The sequence below is a fragment of the Lepus europaeus genome, chromosome 19, assembly GCF_033115175.1.
Source record: "Lepus europaeus isolate LE1 chromosome 19, mLepTim1.pri, whole genome shotgun sequence".
Taxonomy (NCBI): Eukaryota; Metazoa; Chordata; class Mammalia; order Lagomorpha; family Leporidae; genus Lepus; species Lepus europaeus.
The window spans coordinates 58,546,537-58,569,430 of NC_084845.1; the positions used below are offsets into that span (position 1 = coordinate 58,546,537).

A 22,894-nucleotide genomic window follows, 5' to 3' on the forward strand; every position below is an offset into this window, starting at 1 on the left:
TCTCCTTCTCTCTGTAACTATGCCTTTCAAATAAATGAATCTAAAAAAATTTTTTTAAAAGAAGCATGACAAGTTATTTAATCTTGCTAAGCCTCCATTTGCTTATCTCTAAAATGAGGGTGCTGATGTTTATTTTAAAGAGAGCTAATATGTGTTGAGTCCTTAGAGTGAGCCTGCAGCTGTTCTAAGTGGTGTAAGTGTATCAGGTCTTTATCACACCAGGTGCTAAAGCTGCTATTGGCCCCATTCTACAGGAGATCCTGAAGTTCAGACCTGTTCACAAATGGTTTATAACTTCTTGCAGCTCACATAACAAAGAAAGAAAGAGCAGGGTTTAAACTTAGGCAAGCTACCTCCAGAAAATAAACTCTTTACTGCTATGCTGGAAGCCTGGTATGGTTTTACAAGCTCATAATGCACTAGGAGCAAATGAATCAAAGTGAAAAAAGTGTTGCAAATTATAAGACACAATGCATGTCTCTTGGGGCTGGCGCTGTAGCACAGTGGGTTAAAGCCCTGGGCTGAAGCGCCGGCATCCCATATGGGCACCGGTTTTAGTCCCGGCTGCTCCTCTTCCAATCCAGCTCCCTGCTATGGCCTGGGAAAGCAGTAGAAGATGGCCCAATCCTTGGGCCCCTGCACCCACGTGGGAGACCTGGAAGAAGCTCCTGGCCCATTGCGACCATCTGCAGAGTTAACCAGTGCATCAAAGATCTCTCTCTCTGTCTCTCTCTCTCTGTAACTCTTTCAAATAAATAAAATAAATCTTAAAAAAAAGACACAATGCACCCCTATTACAGTAGAAGTTATACAATACTTCAGTTGAATTGTGAGGTGGCATTAAAAGTTTTTATGCTTACATTCTTCAGATAGTTTGCACTTTTCAAAAGGGTTTTCACATATATGACCCTTTCTGGATAACAAGGCACTTTAAATGCATTTTGAAACAAGGCAAGACCTAAGTAAATATGGGAAAGCTGAGCAAACAGGCCCAGAGATGTTGAACACCTTGCTCAAGACACAAAGTGAGTCACAGTCTGCCAAGACGAATTCAAGAGGTAAGCTTGCTGGCCAGTATCTCTTCAGCTTTGTATTTTTTTTTTTTTTTTGACAGGCAGAGTGGACACTGGGAGAGAGAGAGAGACAGAGAGAAAGGTCTTCCTTTGCCATTGGTTCACCCTCCAATGACTGCCACGGCTGGCGTGCTGTGGCCGGCGCACCGTGCTGATCCTAAGGCAGGAGTCAGGTGCTTCTCCTGGTCTCCCATGCAGGTGCAGGGCCCAAGCACTTGGGCCATCCTCCACTGCCCTCCCGGGCCATAGCAGTCAGCTTTGTATTTTTGTTATTATTTGTTAAATTGAAGCATGTAAGTTATCAATAATTGTAGAAACCCATACAACTGACGATATTTTCTCCCAGCCATTATCTCTTTCTAAAAGTTTGTTTAATCTTCTCAGACTGTTGCTGTTATAAAAACAAAAATCTCAGGAGCCGACACTCAGCTTCATGGTCAAGATGCCTGTACCCCGTGCTGGAATATTTGGGTTCAATTCCTGGTTCTCGCTGCAGACTGCACTTCCTCAGAGGAAGTGGGGATGGCTCAAGTAATTGGATTCCTGTCACCCATGTGGGACTCCTGAATTGTCTTCCTGGCTCCCAGCTTCAGCCCAGACTAGTTTTGGTTGTTGTGAGCATTTGGCCAGTGAACCAGTGGTTGGCAGCTTTCTGTCTCTCTGCCTCTCAAATAAGTAGATAAAATGAAAACAACCCTTTTAGCATTTGGTTCATAAAACTGCATTATCTTGTAAGGGTTTTATTCCAAAATGTAAAAGATTTTTTTTTTCAAATAAGAGTACAGTAAGCTTTTTGCAAAAATAAAAGATAATAAAAATCCTCTACAACACTGTTATCCAAAGATAGCCTTTTTTATGTTTTACTTGTTTCTTTGTTTGTTTGTTTGACAGGCAGAGTGGACAGTGAGAGACAGAGAGAGAGAGAGAAGAGAGAAAGGTCTTCCTTTTTCCGTTGGTTCACCCCCCAATGGCCGCAGCGGCCGGCGCACCTCGCTGATCTGAAGCCAGGAGCCAGGTGCTTCTCCTGGTCTCCCATGCGGGTGCAGGTGCCCAAGCACTTGGGCCATCCTCCACTGCCCTCCCGGGCCACAGCAGAGAGCTGGACTAGAAGAGGAGCAACTGGGACAGAATCCGGCGCCCAGACCGGGACTAGAACCTGGAGTGCCAGAACCGCAGGCGGATGATTAGCCTATTGAGCCGTGGCGCCGGCTTATGTTTTAGTTTTATCCTTCACTTTTTTCTACTTATATGTACAACTTTTTAAAAAGAGATTTATTTATTTATTTGAAAGGCAGAGTTACAGAGGAAGAGGGAGACAGCAAGAGAGAGCGTGAGAGAACAAGAGAGAGCAATAGTGAGTGATATTCCAAATGGCCACACTGCCCAGGTCTAGGTCAGTTGGAAGTCAGGAGTCTGGAACTCCATCTGGATTGCTCATATGGGTGGCAGGGGATCAAATGCATGGCCCATTATCCACTGCCTTCCCAGGCACAAAAGCAGGGAGCTGAATTGGAAGCAGAGCAGCTGGACTCAAACTGGCACTCTGATATGGGATGTTGGTGTCGCAAGTGGGGCTTAACCAATGGCACCATGACGCTGGCGCTATATTCAACTTTTGTAGCTCATTTTATAATATTGTTTTAAAAATTCTGCCATAGCATTATAATAGAGGTATAGCTTCATTTTAAGTGGCAGCACATTATTCCCTTTTATGGATGTGCTGTGATTTATATATCCGGAGTTAGGGATTAGGTTTGAGGAGATGAGGTGTAAGCCCTCCTAAACTTTAATAACTACCCACAGATACCAACGATCCTGAGAAAATGATGACTGTTATATATTGGAGTGATTGCCTTTAATTTTTAGTTACACAGGGGAAGGGTTTGGTAATGAAAGAAACAAACACAGGAAGGGGTTAATGTTTGATATTGTTATCATTTCTGTTTAGTGTTCTGCCATTTGAGGTGGTAGGAAAAAAGGCTCCTTTCTCCTCTTCTAGAAGATAGCTTAACTTTTTTTTTTTTAAAGATTTATTTATTTATTTGAAAGTCAGAGTTACAAAGAGAGCAGGAGAGGCAGGAAGAGAGAGAGAGAGAGAGAGAGAGAGAGAGAGAGTCTTCCATCCGCTGGTTCACTCCCCAATTGGCCGCAACAGCTGGAGCTGCGCCAATCCGAAGCCAGGAGCCAGGAGCTTCTTCCGGGTCTCCCACATGGGTGCAGGGTCTCAAGGACTTGGACCATGCTCCATTGCTTTCCCAGGCCATAGCAGAGAGCTGGATGGGAAGTGGAGCAGCTGGGACTCAAACTGGTGTCCATATGGGATGCCAGCACTGCAGCCAGCAGTTCACCTGCTACGCCACAGTACTGGCCCCCTTAATTTTCTTTTATGATTTACACTTGTAAACATTCAAAACTGACCTCTAAGCAATTTTATGACATTTCAAATGGAATAATGTAGCTAACTCAGCTTTACAACCTTCTAACTTACTTTTTTGGAAACCTTAAAATGAATTTGGCATGTGTTCCATGCACAGCCATGCTTCAGAGGAATCCACGTGCTGGTATTATTATGATATTCTAGTTTTATATTATTTAAAAATGTTTATTTATTTGAAAAGGGGGGGAGAGGGAGGGAGAGAGAGAGAGAAAGGGTATCTTCCATCCATTGGCTTACTCCTGTCACCAGGAGCCAGGAACCCCATCTGATATTTCATGTGGGTGGCAGGGACCCATGTACTTAAACCATCATTTGGTGACCCCCAGGGTATGCATTAGCAGGAAGCGGGACCAGAAGAGGAGGGGGAACTGGATCTAAGGCACCTCAATATGGGACGTGGGAATCCCAAGCAGTGGTTTGACTCACTGTGCTCCAGTGGCCACCCCTTGTTTTACACTATTTACCAGCCATTCCCTTTGGGATGGCATTTCACAGTAGCACAGAGGAGGAGGAGAAGGGAATGAACTCTGCAAACATTCTGTTCTCCAAACTATTTTCTCTGGGTTGATTCCACCATGAGTGAGTTTGTTTAGGGTGATATGGTGGTGGTGGTACCATTTATAAAAGTTTTATTTATTTGGAAGGCAGAGAGAGGGAGAGAGACAGTAGAAAAAGCAGAGATCTTGCATGTTTTACTCTCCAAAATGCCACAACAGCCAGGTTGAAGCCAGGAAGCTCCTTCCTAGTCTCACACAGGGATGGCTAGGGCCCAAGGAGCTGGGCTCTCTTCCTTCCACTGCCTTTGTAGAAGCATTAGCAGAAACTTGGATGGGACGCAGAACAGCCAGGACTCGAACTGATACTCCTATATGGGATGCCAGTGTGGCAAGCAATGGCTTAACCAGCTGTACCGCAGCCCTGGGTACCCTGTTCTAATTTTTAAGATGGAGTCCTATAGCAGGGGGAAATGTGAGGGTGGGTCTTTCAGCTAAGCACAGTTTCTCTGAGCCTGTCTTTTTTTTATTTTTATTTTTATTTTTTGACAGGCAGAGTGGACAGTGAGAGAGAGAGACAGAGAGAAAGGTCTTCCTTTTTGCCGTTGGTTCACCCTCCAATGGCCGCCGCGGTAGCGCGCTGCGGCCGGCCCACCGCGCTGTTCCAATGGCAGGAGCCAGGTGCTTCTCCTGGTCTCCCATGGGGTGCAGAGCCCAAACACTTGGGCCATCCTCCACTGCACTCCCTGGCCACAGCAGAGAGAGCTGGCCTGGAAGAGGGGCAACCAGGCCAAAGGATTTTTAAAAAATACATTTTAGGGGCCCACGCTGTGGCGTAATGGGTAAAGCCACATCCTGCTATGCTGGCATCCCATACGGGTGCTGGTTCGAGTCCTGCTCCACTTCCAATCCAGCTCTCTGTTATGGCCTGGGAAAGCAGAAGATGGCCCAAGTCCTTGGGCCTCTGCACCCTCGGGAGACCCAGAAGAAGCTCCAGTCTCCTGGCTTCAGATCAGCGCAGCTCCAGCCATTGTGGCCAACTGGGGAGTGAACCATCAGATGGAAGACCTCTCTCTCTCTCTGTCTCTCCTTCTCTCTCTGTGTAACTCTGATTTTCAAATAAATGTTTAAAAAATACATTTTACTTTCATCTACTTGACAGGCGGGGGGGGGGAGGGGAAGAGAAGAGAAGAGGGAGAGCTAGAGAGAGAAGAGCGAGAGTTATCTTCAGATTTTCCTGTTCACTTCCCAAACGTCAGCTACAGCATGGGCTGGGCCAAGCAAAAGCATGGAGCCGGGCACTGCATCTGGGTTTTTCTGGTAGCTGGCAAGGACCCAAACATTTGAGCCATCATCTGCTGCCTCCCAGGTTGTATTAGCAGGGCGCTGGATCCGAAGATGCTGAGACTTGAACCCTGGGACTCTGATAGAGGCGTCCTGAGCCAGAGTTTAACTTGCTACCCCACATCACTTGGATATAACCAGAGGATTTTAGTCCAGGTAGGTCACCTGTCCTTTAAATGGGCCAAGATATCAGGGCACTTTGCACATGCACGTGGAAAAGACTCGTTTCAGCTGATACTAATTATTTATCAAGCCAAGAAGTGTCCCGTTTTTTTTTTTTTTTTTTTTTTTTTTTTTTTTTTTTTCGCAAATCATGAACTCCCAAAGTCAGACGGAAAGCCCATTCTGGAAAGGGTTTAGCTCCCATTAGTCCAAATCTTCCCTTTTTACACGTGAGGAAACAGGTCCCGGGAGAGTTCCAGTCACTGGTCCAGTGCAGGAGCCAGAAGCAATGACGCTGTCGTTCGGAACCCATCCTTCGGTGCCAACCTCTACCTCTTCACAAAACTTGTGGCACAGGTACCATACATCCATAGATCTCAAGACCACATTTCTGAGGAGACGGGCACGGCTCAAAGGTGAGAGGAAGGAGCCTGGGATCCTCGTGATTAAGACCAGCTCGGCCCGGCTCGGCGGTCCCCGCCTCCTGGCCGCTCCCACTTCCTCGGCCGCTTCCCCTGGCCCCGCCCCCTTCAGGTAGCCCCATCGCTTCCTGGTAGCCCCGCACCCCGCCGCCGCCGCCGCCGCCTCCACCGCGAAGCGGAACCAATGTCCGGCGGCGGCGGGGCCGGCCGGCTCTTTCTCGCCCAGACTCCTCGCAGCGGTGACTCGGCAGCAGCGTCTCGCGTCATCAGTGACAGCCCCGACTCCTGCTACGCTCTGCGTCGCTCTGCCAGGCGCAGTCGCCTCCTCCTTGGCAAATAGTCCTCGGCGGGGTCCGAGTTCTTGGCTAATCCGAGGAGGGAGGCACGAGAAGTTGCCGTCAGGGGACGCGGAATCGGCTAGGAGCGGGGGATCAGGGGCCGAAGTTTGTGCGATAGCGTGGGAAGTTAGTTAAAAACTCCCTTCCTCCGGAGGATCCCTCCGCCTGCGGTAGCGGTGGTGAGGCCGAGGGAGCCGCCATTTTGGATGTTCGGTTCCTGCTGCCACTGCTGCCGCCGCCCCCGAAGCTGCTGGTTTCATTTGAGGTTTCGGGCCGGTGAGTGTCACTCGCGGCGCTGAGAGCATATTGCTGCTTTTGCCCTGCTGCTGCCGCGAGCGCACGGCCGGAAGCTTCCTGTCAGTCCCGGGGGCTGGTGGGGGGTGGACGGAGGCTGGGCCAGGAGCGGCCCGGAGCCCCGGGGACTGCTCCGACTTCTTGAGGGGCTGACCCCGAGGCCTCGGAGCGGGAGGCGCCGCGCGCAGCGGCCTTCCGTGCCGTGGCGTTGCGGGCCTCCTCGAACCCATTGACTTTCTCAGGCTGCGCTCCTGCTTTGCGGGCTCATTCAGGGCGCCCGGGGTTGAGCGGTGCGGGCCCCACCCCCGCGTGCCTGCTCCGAGCCGCGTTCTCCGCGTTCTCGCGTCTGCTCCCCGGGTCAGGTCTCGGAGAGAACTCTCAAGCTTTTCCAGAGGCTCGGCGGAGCGCTGCCTGCCCTTGCAACGCCGTCCTCGCCGAACCGGACATTGGCCTCGCCTCGCGCCGATCTTCCAGCCAACTTCCTCCCCGATTTCCCCCTCAAAAAAAAAAAAAAAAAATCTTTTTTTTTTTTTCCCCCAATGTTTTAAAAACTCACCCGCGAGTACACCGCTCTCCCTTCTGTCGGGACTCCTGATCCCGCGGACGTCAGCCTCTGATGATCGCCCTGGTTGTCTGGAGGAGTCGGGGCGGTGGGTTATGTTAGGCTGGGCGGGAGACCCGTGCATCCGCTCGCCCCGCGTGCATCAAGCAGCTCAGACGGCTTTTGGGGGGCGGGAGCTGTCACATGTTTTTCTCCTTTGTGGGTTCTGTTCCTGTGTTGGACGAGTACTCTTCGGGTAGCTGCCGACTCTCCTGTGATTCCCGTGATCCTGTCTGCCCTTGAGCACGGGAATCTGTGGAGGGAGGTAATCTGACTTAGGTCGGCCGGAGAGTTAACTTCTTTGGGCTGGCAGAGGGATTAGTTGGCAGAGAGGAGTGAGGGCTTTCTTCAGGTGTACAGTCATGGCGTGTGCTGATTATGAAAATACTTCCTGTATCGGATTTTTTGGAAATAGTTGGATTTTAGATATTCATTTCTATTGTTCTTTGCAATGCTTGGCAGACTATATATACCTTGACTTCTGGTTTGAAAAACAAGGGCCTTCCAGGTGTCCATGATCTTACTGCTTTTGTTTTACTCTTAATGCATGTTTGCGACTTAGCATGCTTGAACAAAAAGCATTTCACAGTAATTCACTGATTATTTCCTACATTTCAAGTTAGGTGAGTGTGACTGAATCACCCTCGGTTTTTACCTCTGCAAAAGAGGAATAAGGTATTTGAGGTCGCCGTCTAGTGACTTGAAATTTAAATTTATGACTTGAACTGAACCACGTCTTTTAATATTTCTAAACCACAGAGATGCATTATTCTTACTAGGTTATTGAAATTAGACTAGATAAATTCCTGTACAGTCATATGACAACTAAATATTTTGAGCATACGTCCTCTGTTCTTGTTATTTGTCTTAAGCAGCAGTTCTGTGAGTTTGTTTTAATTGGAATCTATGGAATTTTCTCTAAGTTTAAAGGAACTGTCAGACACTGAACACTTATGGAGTATTCACTCATTTACCAAGTACTTCCTTGTGGTTACTACTGACATGTGTTTCAGAGTTACAGATTTTCTAGCGATATTGGGAGAGTTATGAGGTGGGTGTTACTGAACTCAGTTCATTTCATATTATAATGTACTGGTATGTAAACACTGCTTACCGTAAACGGTTTGCATTCACTTGAGAAAATGTTCCTTTTGCCTTAACACTTTATTGGCAAAGTGCTGTTCACTGCACCATTGATTGATCAGCTCATATATGAATGTCTGCTTTGTTTAGGATTATTAGGAGTTGCACTTGAAATTAATAGTGTTTAGGAAACCTCCATTCAGTTTTCTTTTGATAACAGTTGATTGCTCTTTAATCTGACTGATAGCACTTCTGATTTGGGGCAACTAATAGAGTGAAATTGAGAAGTACAGAAATTGTTAGTAATGCCCTGGTGATATTTCACCCCCAGTATTTATTTTAAAAGTGAATTTTAAAATTCAGTGATATGCAAAACCAAGTTTTTGTGATTTATGAAAACTACACAAGTTAAAAAAGTTGAAGGAGTGTTTTCCAAAGGATTACTTTTAATTAAAAAATTGAGCTGGGCATCTACATACCAAAATAGATTTTTGCAGTGCTTAATCCTCTTATTTGCATTTGATGAGGATTTTTGAATTTTGTGTATACAGCCAGACTAAGTTGATATCAAAACCATAAAACTCTTATTTAAAATAAGCTTCAAGAAAAATACAAAACTGCTACCTTCCTAGAAACAGCAGCTTGTTTAGCTGTTTTAGGTTCTTGTAATTTTTTTAAAGAAGATTTGTTTTATTTGAAAGGCAGAGTTAAGAAGGAGAGGGAGAGAGCGCACACGTGTGAGAGAGCAAGAGATCTTTCATCTTCTGGTTTGTTCCCCAAATGGCCACATGGCCAGGGCTGGGCCAGACTGAACCAGGAGCCTGGAACTCCATCCAGGTTAAAATGTGGGTGGCAGGGGTTCAAGTACTTGGGACATCACAGCTGCCTTCCTAGGAGCATTAGCAGGGAGCTGGATAGGAAGTAGAGCAACCATGATTATAACCTGTGTTCTTAGGGAATGCTGGCATTGTAGGCGCACCTTAACATACTGCACCACAACACTTGCTGCTGGTGCTTGTAGTTTTTTTTAAAGATTTATTTATTTATTTGAAAGAGTTACACACAGAGAGGAGAGGCAGAGAGAGAGGTCTTCCATTTGCTGGTCCACTCTGAAGGTGGCCACAACAGCTGGAGCTGAGCCAGGAGCTGGGCCATTCTGAAGCCAGGAGCCAGGAACTTCTTCCCGGTCTCCCACATGGGTGCAGGGGCCCAAGGACTTGGACCATGCTCCATTGCTTTCCTAGGCCATAGCAGAGAGCTGGATGAGAAGTGGAGCAGCTGGGACTCGAACCAGCGTCAATATGGGATGCCAGTGCTGCAGGCAGTGGCGGCGGCTTTACCTGCTACATCACAGTGCCAGCCTGGTTGCTTGTAATTTAATGTTCCATTGCTTTCTGAGTGGTTTTCAGTTCTTGATTTTGGCTTTCATCTCTTAATTTTATTCAGTTTCTTATGAAAGATATTATTTAAAATAGGAAGGAATTTTAATATTAAGAGAACATATACAAGGGTATTTAATAAAGTTAGTGGAAAAATAGGATTAAGACATAAAGGATTTTTGGTGAAAAAGTCCATGCATGTTTTTTTCTTTCTCTTTGTTTTAGCTTTAGTTAATTAATTAATCTGAGAGGCAGTTACAGAGGTAGAGACAGAGAGAAAGGTCTTCCATCTGCTGGTTCACTCCCCAAATGGCCACATTGGCTGGAGCTGAGCTGATCCAAAGCCGGGAGCCAGAAGCTTCTTCTGGGTGTCCCACATGGGTACAGGTGCCCAAGGACTTGGGGCATCCTCCACTGCTTTCCCAGGCCATAGTAGAGAGCTGGATTGGAGTAGGGCAGCAGGGACTCGAACTGGCGCCCATATAGAATGCTGGCATTGCAGGCAGCGGCTTTACCCGCTCCACCACAGTGCCAGCCCCCCCAAAACAGACTTTTTTTTTTTTGACAGGCAGAGTGGACAGTGAGAGAAAGGTCTTCCTTTACCGTTGGTTCACCCTCCAGTGGCCACTGCAGCCGGCGCGCTGCGCTGATCCGAAGCCAGGAGCCAGCTACTTCCTCCTGGTCTCCCATGCGGGTGCAGGGCCCAAGCACTTGGGCCATCCTCCACTGCACTCCCAGGCCATAGCAGAGAGCTGGACTGGAAGAGGGGCAACCAGGACAGAATCTGGTGCCCTGACTGGGACTAGAACCTGGTGTGCCGGCGCCGCAGGCGGAGGATTAGCCTATTGAGCCGCGGTGCCAGCCAAAAACAGACTTTTCAAACTTGTTGAATCAGCATTAGCTAACACTTTGGTATAAAAAGGCAAGGTATCAAGATAAGGTGATTGAAATGAGACGTGCTTTTTCATATACTTGAAAGTTTTGCTTTTTAAAAGCCTGGTCAGACAATTGGATAGAGAAAATGAATGTTTTGAATATTGTAAGTGAAGAATTGAATAGATACATGAGAGAAAAAAAGATGGGGAAAATACATGTGACCTTTGTGCTTATATAAAGACTTCTGAAAACAAGTAGTTGTTACCCCTTACAGTACAGGGGTCACAGTGTAAACTGATAGGCATTTAGTTGCTTTGCTGACTCCAGTTTGCTGCTTGTATCTCCCTGGAGTGTACCAGGCATTCCAGGATTTTCAGTTTGTCTGGTTTTGAGGTTAATGTTATGGATTCCTGGGAGTAGCAAATATGAGAAAGGTGTGAGCTGAACTCTTGAAACTGTGAAACCATTTTTAAAATTATAATTATTATTATTATTATTTTTTTTGACAGGCAGAGTGGACAGTGAGAGAGACAGAGAGAAAGGTCTTCCTTTTCCATGGGTTTACCCCGCAGTGGCCGCTGCGGCCAGCAACAGAATCCGACGCCCTGACCGGGACTAGAGCCCAGTGTGCCAGCACCGCAGCCAGAAGATTAGCCTATTGAGCCGCGACACTGGCCTAAAATTATTATTTTTTAAGATTTATTTGTTTATTTGAAATGCAGAGAGAGAGAGAGAGAGAGAGAGAGAGATTGCTCTTCATCCATTGGTTTGCTTCCCAGATGGCCACAACAGCAAGATCTGGGCCAGGCTGAAGCCAGGAGCCTGAAACTCCATATGGGTGACAGGGGCCCAAGTACTGGGCCATCTTCCTCTGCTTTCCCAGGCATATTGGCAGAGAGCTGGATTGGAAGTAGAGCAGCTTGGACACGAACTAGTGCTCATTTGGGAGGCCAGGGGTCACAGGTGGCAGCTTAACCCTCTGTGCATGATGTCAGCCCCCTGAAATGACTTCTTGTACTCCTCTATATTTACAAGGATTTGGGTTAAAATTAAGACTTATGGGTTAGATGATATATACTATTTAATTATTAGAGTTAACTTTTGTAAATGATTATACAACCCAAAGTAAAAGAGGTTGTTCCATTACTGCTTTTACAGCTCATGTTAGTGAAGCTATTTACTAAGCTTCACTATTGAGAAATTGTACAGTTTGAAGCTGAAGAAAAGGAAAGTTTTTATAAAAGATTCTCTTTTTGAAAAATTAGTGAACATACTTTTAAAAAAATTTATGTAAATTTATTTATTTAAAGATTTATTTGAAAGGCAGAGTTACAGAGAGAGGTTGAGACAGAGAGAGAGGTCTTCCATCTGCTGGTTTACTCCCAAAATGACCCCAATGACCAGGGCTGGGCCAGGCTGAAGCCAGGAGTCAGGAGCTTCTTTCGGGTCTCCCAGATGGTTGCAGGGGCTGAAGCACTTGGGCCATCCTCTGCTGCTTTCCCAGGTAGGGAATTAGATTGGAAGTGGAGCAGCTGGGACTCTAACTGGTGCCCATGTGGGATACCAGCACTGCAGGCCGGAGCTTTAACCTGCTGTGCCATAGTGCCAGCCCCAAAAACATACTTTTTTTTTTTTTTTTTTTTTTAATTTGATAGGTAGAGCTATAGACCGAGAGAGAGACAGAGAGAGAGATAGAGAAGGGTCTTCCTTCCATTGGTTCACTCCCCAAATGGCCATTGTGGCTGGCGCTGCGTGATCCAAAGCCAGGAGCCAGGTGCTTCTTTCTGGTCTCCCATGTGGGTGCAGGTCCAAGCACTTGGGCCATCCTCCACTGCCCTCCTGGGCCACAGCAGAGAGCTGGACTGGAAGAGGAGCAGCTGGGACTAGAATCCGGCACCCATATGGGATGCTGGAGCTGCAGGCGGAGGATTAACCAAGTGAGCCACAGTGCCGACCCCTACATACTTTTAAAATATAATGAAAATACTGGTTTGAGATGGCTGGATGGGAAAAAAATTAGATATACTATATAGGTTTAGTTGAATTTTTGTAAATATTAGGTTTTTGGTATGATTATAGAAGGAAGAACTTAGATTGTAAGAAGAAAGGTGTTTCTTTTCAGATCTTAATATATTTATATGTATTTTTTTAAATGGATTTTTTTTTTTTTATTTGAAAGGCATAGCTACAGAGAGACAGAGAGCGAAATTTTCCAATCGCTGGTTTACTCTGCAAATGGCTGCAACGGTGGGAGCTGGGTAGGTCCAAAGCCAGGAGCCAGGAGCTTCTTCCAGGTCTCCCACAAGGACCCAAGTCTTGGACCATCCTCTGCTGCTTTCCCAGATGCATCAGCAGGGATGATGAATTGGAAGTGGAGCAGCCTGGACTCAAACCGGGGCCCATATGAGATACCGACCCTGCAGGCAGCAACTTTACCCACCACTATGCCACAGTGCCGGCCTCTGTATCATGGTTTAAATTGTATTTTTCCCTACTAGTGAGAGGATGTACTGTGTATTTCCTTTTTTTTTCTTTTTTTCTTTTTCCATGATGAATTCTCTGTAAATGGTATTGATTCCTTAAGAAAGTAGAATGAGGAAGTAGCTTGCACTTTGGTATTGGTATTACTACTGTTTGGTTGTATGATTTTTATTTACACACTTAACTTTTTGCAGTTCCTTGAACACTCCATATTCTTTATTCTCATTGTACATATTCTCAGTGTACCTGGAATGTGCTTCTTTCTCACTTCCACCTAGTGAACCTGTTCTTCCTCTCTGCCCCCAGGTGTAGAGGTGTGGTGTGTTTTCTCTCAGGCAAAGGAGTGCTGCAGTTTTTTAGTACTAGTTGAATTGTCTATTTTCCCTTAAGCTTCTAGGGGATAAGAACTCTCAAACATACGATAATCCTTATTACATAGACAGTGCCTGGCATTTAGTGTCACTCTGTAGAATAGATGATATGAATAAAAATGATTTGGAAAAAGTGTTGGTATACTCCAGTGTGGTAGCTGGTCAATGTCAGAGCCAAAAGTACTCAGGATCCTGACTGAGTTATGGAAATCTGCTGCAGAGTATTTACTTGTGGCTAGTATAGTTGATGTCAGTGAAATTTATTTTTAGGTTTAGAAAACATAAATTTTTATCTCTGTATTTTTGAAAATATTACTTGGATGTCTAATTCAAAAATCGACATTAACCTTTTGTCTTTGTGATTTACTCAGCAAAAGCTTCAAGTGGCATCAAAGACATCTGCTTTTCCCCCTGCCATGTTTCTTTCTTTGGAATATTTATTACGTAATTCGTTATGCTGAGGAACTGATAGAAAAAGACTGAAGTTCCCAGCTTAATAACAATGGAAATATATTGATTCTTCAGTGATTTGTTACTGACCTCCCAACATTAATTAGCTTTTCATCACTACAGTGAAATAACTGAGCCAGTTAACTTCATGAAGAAAAGAGATGATTTAGCTTACAGTTTGGGAGGCTGAAGATCCAAATAGCGTAACATAGCCTCTTGTTAATAAATGTGGCATGGTGGCTGGGGAGAACATATGTAGGAGAAGGATCACATGTGAGGCAGAAAGTAGAGTGAGGGAGGGCCAGATTTGTTCCTTTTATAGCAATTATAATTACCAAGGGGTTGCATAAAAATGATCTCACATGCCCATGACCTAAGATCTCCCACAAAACTCCAACTCTTAAAGGTTCTACCACCTCTCAGTACGGCCATCCTGGGGACCAAACCTCTAGTTATGCAGACTCTTGGACACTGAAGCCACATCAAATTCATACACTCCGTTGTGTTTGAATAATATGCTTGTATACTTCTATCATTCTAGGATTTTGAAAATGTTTATACTGTAGGAAATAATGTAATAGTTATAATTCTCCATTTTAATAACAAAAATATAAATACATTCTTTTAAAAGAGCTATTAATTTTGTGGTAGATGTTGGCACAGCAGGGTGCTGATTGGGATGCCTGTGTCTATATTGGAGTGCTTGAATTTGAATCCCAGTTCCATTCCCAATTCTAGCTTCCTGCTAAATGCACACTCTAGAAGGCAGCAGGTGATGGGTTAATTAGTTGGGTCTCTTCCACCAAAATGGGAGACCTGTGTTGAGTTCTGGGTTTCTGTCTTTTGCCTGGCCCCTCTGTGGCTGTTGTAGGCATTTGGGGAGTGAACCAGCAGATGGGACATTTCTGTCTCTTTCTGCCTCTCAAACAAATCGATAAAAATTTTTGCTAATTTTTCTTAACCTCTTCCATTATTTATAGCCATATTACCCAGATTATCACTTTTTCTTTCAATGATGTATAATTTTTCTACTAACATGAGTATGGAATTCTTTGTTTTTACAAAAAAATATATCATGCTATTTATATTACTCTATAGCAAGCTTTTTTTTTTTTTTTTTTTAAGATTTATGTATTTGAAAGAGTAACAGAGACAGGGGGAGAGATAGAGAGATCTTCTGTCCATTGGTTCACTCCCCAAATGGCCACAATGACCAGGGCTGGGTCAGACTGAAGCCAGGAGCTAGGAGCTTCATCTGGATCTCCCATGTGGGTGGAAGGGACCCAAGCACTTGGGCCATTTTCCACTGCTTTTCCAGGCACACTAGCAGAGAGCTAGATTGGAAATGGAGCGGCCAGAACACGAATAGTCACCCATTTGGGATTCTGGTGAGCAGATGGCTGCGGCTTCACTCACTATGCTACTGTGCAGGCCCTTCTATCATGGTTAGTAAATATAGTTCTGTATTGATTTCAAGATAGCTCTTTTAAAGGGCAAGTGTTGTGGTCAGTTCGTTAAGCCCACGCTTGGGATACCTATCTTAGTGCTTTGTTTGAGTTCTGGGTGCCCATGCTTTCTGTCCAGATTCCTGCTAATGCTTCTAGAAGGCAGCAGATGATGATCCAGGCACTTGGGTCTCTGCCACCCATGTGGGAGACCTAGGTGGAGTTTGGGTTCTTGGCTTTGGCTTTGCTCATACCTGGCTGTTGTAGCCATTTGCATCAGTGAACCAGTAGATGGAAGATCTCTTTCTCTGTTGGCCTGCCTTTCAAATAAATCAGTAGATCTTTTAGAAATAAAAGCTCTTTTATGACTTACAGTATGGTTATATCATCATTTGTTCAGCTGTTTTCTGGTGAACATTTGGATTGTTAGGTTTTTGCCACTGTAAAAAGTATTAAGTATTTGTGTACAAATCATCTTATTTGCTGATGCTTTTATATCTATAGACTAGAATCTCCAAAATGTGATTTCTGGGTTGATAGAGAAATACATTTTAGTGTTATTGCCAGATTACTTCCTAAAAAAAAGATGATTATAGTTTTATAATTTCCACCCTTACTACTGTGAGTTCTCATTGTCATCACACCACTAGATATAAGTTCTTAATTTTTACTAGTCTGCCCATGTTCTTGAGCACTGTCTGTTTGGAGTATTTATTTACTTTTTATTTGGTTATTTATTTTGTTATTTCTCTCATCTTGTAAGAATACCTGATAGAATATTAATTCTTTGTCAGATGGCACATATACTTTTCTTGCCTTTCATTTTTCTTTTAACCTTGTTTGTGTAACAGGCATTTTTACCTGTTTATGTGCTTTTCCTCTATGATTTGTGACCCTCTGCCTCTTTGTAACAAGAATATGCAAAAGTTCTCCCAAATATTTTTTTTTTAAATTGTGGTTTAAAAAGAAAGCATTATCTCTGTGTAGCTCTGCTTTTCAATTTGATGAGAATAGATAAATTTTTTTTAAAGGAAGCTACATTCATCTGTAACACTTAATACAATGTGAGGTAGGGAGTCTTATATGATTTTCCTTTGTTTAGAGAGCCAGTTGAGACAGATTAAATAAATTTTATTCTTGGTGAATTAAAAGCTACCTGTTGTATATTAAGTTTATATAAATGTTCTAATTTTGAATTTTCAGAATTTTTATACCATAATTTTACTGTTCTAAGTGTAATTACTGTACAGAAAGTTAGTTTCTGTTAAGAGCTTATAACTGGCCGGCGCTGTGGCTCAACAGGTTAATCCTCCGCCTTGCGGCGCCGGCACACTGGGTTCTAGTCCCGGTCAGGGCACCGGATTCTGTCCCGGTTGCCCCTCTTCCAGGCCAGCTCTCTGCTGTGGCCAGGGAGTGCAGTGGAGGATGGCCCAAGTGCTTGGCCCTGCACCCCACGGGAGACCAGGAGAAGCACCTGGCTCCTGCCTTTGGATCAATGCGGTGCGCTGGCCGCAGCACGCCGGCCGCGGCGGCCATTGGAGGGTGAACCAACGGCAAAAAGGAAGACCTTTCTCTCTGTCTCTCTCTCTCTCACTATCCACTCTGCCTGTCCAAAAAAAAAAAAAAAAAAAAGAGCTTGTAACTGGTTTTTCAGTTTTGACTATTGTTGAGCATTTATTCCTTTTTTTTTTTTTTTTAACATTTATTTGAGAGGCAGAATTGCAGAAACAGAGAGGGAGAGACAGAGAGAAAGGTCTTCTATCTGCTGGTTCACTCTCCAGATGGCCACAATGGCCGGAGCTTGGCCCACCTGAAACCAGGAGCTTATTCCAGGTCTCCCACACTGGTGCAGAGGCCCAAGGAGTTGGGCCATCTTCTACTGCTTTCCCAGGCCATAGCAGAGAGCTCGATCAGAAGAGGAGCAGCCGGGATACAAACCAGTGCCCATATGGGATGCCAGCACCACAGGCGGGTGCTTAACACACTACGTCACAGTGCTGGTCCCAGCATTTATTCATATATATATGGGATAAAATTTTGTTGAGTTCAGACAACCTCAAAAAAGCCTGCTGTTTGTAGTTGCACTATGAGGGTACTTCAAAATGTCTGTGTAAAATCAAAATGTTTATCTTGGTGCAAAAAAGGTTTTTTTTTTTTTTTGAGAATTAGGGAGGGAGGGTTAGAGAGAGAGGTCTTCCATCGACTGGTTCATTCTCCAGATGGCTGCAACTGGCAGAGCTGGGGCGAACTGAAGCCAGGAGCCAGGAGCTTCTTGAGCTTCTTCTGGGTCTCCCTTGAGAGTGCTGGGGCCCAAGCACTTGGGCCATGTTCTTCTGCTATCCGAGGCATGTTAGCAGGGAGCTGGATCTGAAGTGGAGCAGCTGGGGCTTGAACCGGCACCCATATGGGATGCCATCGCTGCAGGTGGCAACTTTATGCACTACACCACAGCACTATTTCTCAGCAAATTTTTTTTTTTTTTTTTTGAAAGGCAGAGTGGATAGTGAGAGAGAGACAAAGAGAAAGGTCTTCCTTTTTGCCGTTGGTTCACCCTCCAATGGCCGCTGTGGTCGGCGCATCATGCTGATCCGAAGCCAGGAGCCAGGTGCTTCTCCTGGTCTCCCATGCAGGTGCAGGGCCCAAGGACTTGGGCCATCCTCCACTGCCTTCCCGGGCCATAGCAGAGAGCTGGCCTGGAAGAGAGGCAACCGGGATAGAATCCGGCGCCCCAACCGGGACTAGAACCCGGTGTGCTGGCACCGCAAGGTGGAGGGTTAGCCTGTTAAGCCACGGCGCTGGCCCCCAGCAAAAATTTTTGAAATCCATATATAAAAGGGTTCTTAAAAGATGTCATGAAAACTGAGTGATATGAAAAAACTGTGCATGGATTGCAAAAACTTTTTGGATGAAAATCTTAAAAAATTATTTTTATTATTTGGGTGATCATTTCATTTAACAGGCAGAGAGGCAGATAGAGACATCCCTTCATTCCCTTCTCAGATGCCCACTGCAGCCAGAGTTAGGGCAGGCTGAAGCCAGGAGCCTGGAACTCAGTCTGATCTCCCACTTGGGTGGCAGAGACCTAAGTATTTGACCCATCACCTGCTGCCTAGCTGGAAGCTGAATCTGAAAGTAAGGAGCCAGTACTGGAACCTGACAATTCGTTGTGGGGTACAGGCATTTCCTAAACTTCTTTTTTATTTTTATTTTTATTTTTTTATTTGAAAGTTACACAGAGAAAGGAGAGGCAGGGAGAGAGAGAGAGACAGTCTTCCATCCACTGGTTCACTCCCCAGTTGGCCGAAATGGCTGGAGTTGCACCAATCAGGAGCCAGGAGCTTCTTCCAGGTCTCCCAGTTGGGTGCAGAGGCCCAAGCACTTTGGGCCATCTTCTGCTTTCCCAGGCCATAGCAGAGAGCTGGATCAAAAGTGAAGCAGCCGGAACTTGAACTGGCAACCATATAGGATGCGGGCACTGCAGGCGGTGGCTTTACCTGCTATGCCACAGCACTGGCCCCCTAAACTTCTTATAATTCCATTTTCCATGAACTTTCTGAGTACCCTTTTATATGCATATATATTAATTTTGGAGGCCTAATATTTGTTAATGATAATTTTATCTTGGTGTGGTGTGTCTGCATTTGTTTAGGTAATGTTTCAGATTTTTTGATGAATGTATTCTAGATTTCATAGTTTTCTTCTTACACTTCATATACTTCCTTTGTCTTTCTTACTAAATTTATTTCTAGGAACTGTACTCTTTTTTTTTTTTAAGATTTTATTTATTTGCTTGAGAGGTAAAGTTACAGACAGTGAGAGGGAAAAGGTCTTCCATCTGCTGGTTCAGCCCCAAATGGCCATAACGGCTGAAACTGGACTGATCTGAAGCCAGGAATCAGGAGCTTCTTCCAGGTTTGCCATGCAGTTGCAGGGTCCCAAATGCTTGGGCTATCTTCCACTGCTTTTCCAGGCTATAGCAGAGAGCTGGATGGGAAGTTGAGCTGGGACTTGAACTGGCACCCGTATGGGATGCTGGCGCCTCAGGTGGAGGATTAACCTACTGTGCTACTGCGCTGCCCTGTAGGTATTTTACTTTAACATGGATGTCAGTGGGACATTTCCCTCTCCATTCCTACTAATTAATATCAGAAACAGGAGTTAAAAATGAATATAATACTGTCTGTGGACAGCCTCCTTTCACTAATTTCCCCTTTGTGTATTCAAAATTAACAGAACTTGGATTCATGAAGAATATTATCTTAGTATTAAATGACTTTCTTTCTTTTTTTTTTTAAAGGTTTATTTATTTTATCTTAAAGTCAGTGTTAGAGAGAGAAGGAGAAGCAGAGAGAGAGAGGTCTTCCATCTGCTGGTTCACTCCCCAGTTGGCTGCAACAGCCGGAGCTGCACTGATCCGAAGCTAGGAGCCAGGAACTTCTTCCGGGTCTCCCACGTGGGTGCAGGAGTCCAAGGACTTGGGCCATCTTCAACTGCTTTCCCAGGCCATAACGGAGAGCTGGGTGGGAAGTGGAGCAGCCAGGACTAGAACCGGCGCCCCTTAAATGACTTTCTATTGTTTTTGTTTGTCATCTTGTAGAAAAATGCCCTTGGAGAAATTTTTTTGGGTGAATGACATCATTTTTATTTTATTTTTTTAAAGATTTTATTTAACTTGAAAGGCAGAGTTAGAGTGACAGATCTTCCACCTGCTAGTTCATCCCCCAAATGGCTGCAACAACTGGAGCTGGCCAGTCCAAAGCCAGGAACCAGAAACTTCTGGGTCTCTCATGTGGGTATAGGGGGCCAAGCACCTGGGTTGTCCTCTGCTGTTTTTCCAGGTGCATTAGCAGAGAGCTCTGTCAGAAGTGGAGCAGCTGGGATTCAAACTGGTACCCATATGGGATGCTGGCACTGCAGGTGGCGGCTAACCTGCTACACTGTAGCACCAGCCCCATGAATGATATTTTACTAAGTTTAAGAGTTTATGATTTTGCTTTGTTTATTCATTCTTGTGATTTTTGTTAATTTGAATTTTCAATGCAGGCTTTGTTACTCAAGTTAATATTTGTTGATTACTTGAAAGGTGTAAGAAAATAAACATATATAAAAGTTAAAGCATCTAATTTTACATCAAGCACCAATAACCTGCATCAACATTTATTATTCTCCTTGGGGGGCATGACTTTAAAACACTAACATTGTTTGGAGAATTTGGTGATATTTCTGGAATTGAGGACATCTTAGTATATTTTGCTGACAACATCAGGGTTGAGAGTGAAAAACTGCCTTTCATTTTACTAGTGTCTAATTACGTATTTTTTTTTAAAGATTTATTTATTTATTTGAAAGTCAGAGTTACACAGAGAGAGTAGGAGCGGCAGAGAGAGAGAGAGGTCTTCCATCTTCTGGATCACTCCCCAGTTGGCTACAATGGCAGGAGCTGCGCCGATCCGAAGCCAGGAGTTAGAAGCTTCTGGGTCTACCACATGGGTACAGGTGCCCAAGGACTTGGGCCATCTTCTACTGCTTTCCCATGCCATAACAGAGAGCTGGATCGGAAGAGGAACAGCCGAGACTAGAACCAGCGCCCATTTGGGATGCCTGCACTGTAGGTGGTGGCTTTACCTGCTATGCCACAGCGCTGGCCCCTAATTACATATTTATTTACCTGAATTCTTGACCTTTATTACTTTTCATGCTGCTTAATGCTATTTTGTTTGTTAGTAGATATGTTTACATTTATATATGTAGATTTTTTTAAGTCTCAAATTTGATAAGTTTTAGTTATAAATAATCAAGTGTGGCAGAAGATGCCTATAATTATAGTGGCAGTTCATAGAGAATTGAACTTACATCCTTTTAGAGCGTAGCCAGCTGGCTGCCTAGACAGGGTGTGGTGGTATCTTGATGTGATTACACATTCCACAGCCTATTCTTTAACCTTGAAGATCCAGAAATTCCATTTCAGCAGTTCACCTAGAGATTGTTCAGACCAGTCACACACACTGATTTCTAAGTTAGAAGAGTAGTATTGTGGTTCACAAGGGGGTTGTTCTTTTCTCCTGAGTAACTTGATGCTTTCCACAGCATGCTGTTTGTGTAGGTACTTAGGAGTTGAAGTACTAGGGGAGGTGATTAATAATTGGAAAGTTGCTTTGTGATCCTGAAACAAGAGCACATAAGTTTGGATGGTCTTGAATGTTTTCATCATTGTAGGCTCTGGGGAAACCTGATGACAGAGCTATCCTTGACCCACAGTGATGTTTGCCTCCCCAGTGAATAAAATACTTCCATCCAGATTTAATCTCTCTTATTCAAACACTGATTTATGAACACTGGCCTCTTCATAAACCATTTCCCTTCTATGAACACATTTATTCATATAGAGGAAATAGGTGTATACCCTTCCCACACTCTCTGTCTACTCCCCCCAAAAGAAAGAAAACCATAAAAACAATGATAAAACATCCAGGCTAGGTCAGTTTAATGACAGCCAGTATCTGTAAGATATACTAGAAGGGAGAAGCCTGGTTGAAGAATAATAGAATTCTTCGATTGATTTAGTTTAAGCTTTCATTCTTTTTTTTAAGATTTATTTATTTATTTGGAAGACAGAATTGCAGGGAGGGGGGAGGAGAGAGAGAGAGAATCAATCTTTCATCTGCTGGTTCACCTCCTAAATGGCTGCAACAGCTGGAGCTGGGATGATCTGAAACCAGGAGCCAGGAGCTGCTTTAAGAAAAATTTGAGAGACAGAGGAGCTTTCCTGGGCTAGTCTGCTCCCCAGATACTTGTAATGGCCAGGAGGCCAGAGCGAGGAGCAAAGAACACAATCCAGATCTCCCAAGTTGGTGGCAAGAAAGAACCCGGTTATTTATCCATCTCTGCTGCTTTCCAGGGCTTGCATTGTCATGTAGCTGATGTAAGGGAGACAGAGCCTGGAATTGAACCCTGGCACTCTGATGTGGAATGTGGAACACAGGCATCTTCAGTGCTAGTCTAATACCTGCTCCCCAAAAGGAGGAGGCTTTAATGTTGAAAAATTACTTTTAATTTAGGATTTCTCTCTTTGCTTGCCTTTTTTTTTTTTTTTTTTTAAGATTTATTTATTTGAAAGGCAGTTAGGGGTGGGGTGAGGCAAGGGGGGGATGGAGAGAGAGAGGGGGAGAGGGAGATTGAGCTTTCATTTGGTTAGTTCACTCCCCAAATGGCTGCAACATCCTGCACCGGCCAGGTGGCAGCCAGGAACCAAGAACTTCATCCAAGTTTCCCATGTGTGTGGTGGGGGCCCAAGTATTTAGCTATTTTCCCACTACTTTTCCAGGTGCATCAGAGGCAAGCTGGATTGGGAGTGGAGCAGCTGAGACTTGAAATAGTGCTCATATGGGATGTAGGAATTGCAGGTGGTAGCTTAACCTGCAAGGATTTCTTTTTAAAGTTAGATCTCAAATACATTTAGATTGAGGAGAGGAATGATGGTGTAGCACTAAGAACTCCAGGTTTTTCATTCTGTGTGTGTTTTGTAATGATTTATTTATTTAAAAGGCAGAGTGAAAGGGAGAAAGAAAGGTATGTTCCATCCACTGGTTCACTTCCCAAGTGCCTACAACAGTGGGGCCTAGGCCGGGAGCTCCATCTGGGTCT

General features: G+C 44.6%; 1 protein-coding gene across 1 annotated transcript in view; it reads left to right on the forward strand.

Annotated features, from left to right (window-relative positions):
- Positions 1-6,199: 6,199 nt before the first annotated feature.
- AP1G1 (adaptor related protein complex 1 subunit gamma 1) overlaps positions 6,200-22,894 on the forward strand; it is a 102,735-nt gene continuing 86,040 nt past the window's right edge. The window contains exon 1 of the mRNA XM_062177343.1: positions 6,200-6,546. The gene's annotated coding sequence lies outside the window, so the exon portion shown is untranslated. The remainder of the gene's footprint in view (positions 6,547-22,894) is intronic.